Genomic DNA, 3,227 nt, shown 5'->3' with positions numbered 1-3,227 from the left:
CTGTAGTACATAATCATGTAGGAAACATCTAGTAACACACATACACGTACTGTAGTACATAATCATGTAGGAAACATCTAGTAACACACATACACACGTACTGTAGTACATAATCATGTAGGAAACATCTAGTAACACACATACACGTACTGTAGTACATAATCATGTAGGAAACATCTAGTAACACACATACACACGTACTGTAGTACATAATCATGTAGGGAACATCTAGTAACACACATACACACGTACTGTAGTACATAATCATGTAGGGAACATCTAGTAACACACATACACGTACTGTAGTACATAATCAGGTAGGAAACATCAAGTAACACACATACACGCGTACTGTAGTACATAATCATATATTTACATTTTGCTCTGTGGTCACCTATTATGTCTATATTAATCTGGATTGCATTCACAATATTGTAGATGCAGCTCAGAGAGTGCGCATTAATACTTCCTCTGTGGTAGGCTAAATACAAATAGTATCGAATACCTGAATGATCAAGGATTTCAGGCTAGACACATCATGTTCATGAGCTCCCATAAATCTGAAAGTTCGCTTCGGTCCTATAACCGCAAAGTTTCGACAACACAGAAAAAGTCACTCAGTGCATCGTTGTCTACCCTGACACTTCCAGTTACCGATCACGCAGCGACAGTTTCGAGATCCCCGCAAGCAGTTTCCTCACAAACCGTAGCATGTGTTTCATCGGAGTCCCTTTCTGCAAGCGATAATCCTCTTCATTTAAACTCATTCAGACAAAACATAAATGTCCAAACCAATACGGCTACACCAAGTTTCTTCGCCGGCTCATCATTTTCAGGCTGTTCGTTCACTTTTAACTCGAAGTGATGTGACGCCGCCATTTTTTCTGAATGAATGGACCGGCCTACGGTAGGCCTACGGTTTACACCTGCGTAGTGAAATTTTAATTCTCTTGATTTAAGTACTGATATTAAATAGTAATTGTTGAAAGTGTTAAACATATTCATTTCGTCAGCTAATAAAGTTTCAAACTTTATTGTTTTATCAATCTGTCATTGTTTTACTGTTGTTTTTCCACGCACTATTTTTTGTCGTCGTCATTATGGCTGTTCCATCAACATCGCAACACTAACGATTGAGCGGGATATTTGAATTTCAATTATTTCTAAAAATACAAAAAAATGACTAAAATGTAAATATAACCATTGAACGTCTGTCAGATTGCATTTATTGTTAGTATGAATGCAATCTGGTTGCATATAGCACATATATTAAAATATGTCAAAATAACATTACTACATTCTCCCCTCCTTAGATGGAAGATTTCCTCATCTGTGTAACTAGGACAGCTATAAAACAAATTACAACGAAATAAGGTACAACTTTCAATATGAAATCTAAAACAGAGAAAAGAAAATTTCAGCTATCAATTTCCCCATTTTCACATAGTACTCTCCCGCTCAAACGAAAGATGTCCACATCTTCCAAAGGGTCACAGTAACACAACAATCACATCAAGAGAGGAATTTCATTGTCACAACGTTGCAACAACACAAAAACACATCAAATTAACCGATTAAACTACTAAACAGCGCCTGCTGAGCTGATACTGGCATGGCTCCAAAGGACGCTGACGAGGTTACATTCACCAAGAACATAGCGTTCGCCCTCCACTCCGTATCTGCTCCAACAGGTTGCTGCGAACACACAAACTCGCCTGACTTCATCCAATTCCGCGGTCGTCTGTCTCTCGTTGACCTCCTTGGTGCTGGAATCACCGGAACAGGCAAAGAAACATTCCCCTGCTCTGCAGCTGCAGCTGCAGGTTCATCTTCCGGTTCAGATTCCGACGTCTCCACATCATCGAAGTCAGTCTGAGGCCCAGGCTCAGGTGCTATATCCCCAGTCAACTGCACCTTATCCAATGTGGATGGCCGATGAACGTCGGTAGGGACGTCCATTCCCACAAATTCCTCTTCTGAGCTGTCATCGCTGTCACTTACATGTGGCGATCCAACAGGCTCAGTCACAGACTCCTGATGACGTGATCCACATTCCACCCTCGACCTCCTGACACGTGGCACCGGTCGGGGCGGCCGTGATATAGGTACTGTATCCACTTCCAATGGTATAGTCCCAATGGGAAGATTATTTCGATGAAGGGTTTTACTTTTTCCCTCTCCGTCCTCTCTAATTACGGTATATACTTTTCACAACATACACTTCAGGCTCCCAACGATCAGCTAGCTTATGATGTCCTTCAAAAACGAAGACTTTTACCAAAACTCGGTCACCAGGTTCCAGAACTGCTTCTCTACTGCGCAGGTCGTAGTCCGTCTTCTGGCGCTTCTGTGACTCCCGAGCCTTGCCACTCGCTAACTTGAAGGATTGAATCATCCTATCCCTCATGTTCTTGACGAAGTCTGGCATACTAGATGAAGGAATTTCTTCAGTAAATCCGCACAGCAGATCAACGGGTAACCGTGGTTGTCGCCCAAACATTAATTGGAATGGCGAATACCCCGTTGTCTTATGTCTCGTGCAGGTGTACGCATATGTTAGCGAACCTACAAAACTCTTCCAATCTTTCTTCTGGTGCGGTTCCAGGGTGCCTCACATGTCGATAAGGGTTCTGTTAAAACGCTCACACATTTCATTTCCGCTAGGATGATAAGGTGTTGTTCTCGACTTAGCGATTTTCAATGTGTCACACAAACTTGATATAACTTTCCCCTCAAAGTTAGCCCCTTGGTCGGAATGTAATCTTCGAGGAATTCCATAATGCTCTATGAATCCTTGCAATGCCTCTCATGTCGCCTTAGCTGACTGCTTCCGAGTAGGAATGGCTTTGGCGTACCGAGTAAAATGGTCGGTGATCACTAAAACATCTTGGATTCCTCCCTTGGATGTTTCCAGCTTAAGAAAAGCAATAAATACCAAATCCATTGGTTGGGTAGTGACAATGTTGATTAAAGGTGTTCTTATGTTAGTCGACGATTTCGTAAGCAGACATCTTCTGCATTCCTTCAACCACGTCTCGACGTTTTTTGTCTATCCATCAACAAAGATAACGTCCTTTCTCGGCCAGGATGGCCAATATCATTGTGTAATGTCGTCAACACCTTCTCCCGCATGCTAACCGGAAGTACCAACTGATCTACTTCAGTCTCACCATCCAATATACGGCGGTACAACACCCAACGCTTCAATTTCCAGCTATCCGAGCATC

At 42.3% G+C, this 3,227-nt stretch overlaps 1 pseudogene; it reads right to left on the bottom strand.

The window, feature by feature from the left end:
- Positions 1-1,566: 1,566 nt before the first annotated feature.
- On the bottom strand, positions 1,567-2,500 carry LOC132543429 (uncharacterized; annotated as a pseudogene).
- Between the last annotated feature and the right edge of the window lie 727 nt (positions 2,501-3,227).

The sequence above is a fragment of the Ylistrum balloti genome, unplaced genomic scaffold, assembly GCF_031769215.1.
Source record: "Ylistrum balloti isolate Yb309-2 unplaced genomic scaffold, AGI_CSIRO_Ybal_v1 Utg369756, whole genome shotgun sequence".
In the NCBI taxonomy this organism is placed as follows: domain Eukaryota; kingdom Metazoa; phylum Mollusca; class Bivalvia; order Pectinida; family Pectinidae; genus Ylistrum; species Ylistrum balloti.
Note: the sequence above shows the minus strand (reverse complement) of the source record. Positions and strands in the feature narration are given on the sequence as shown.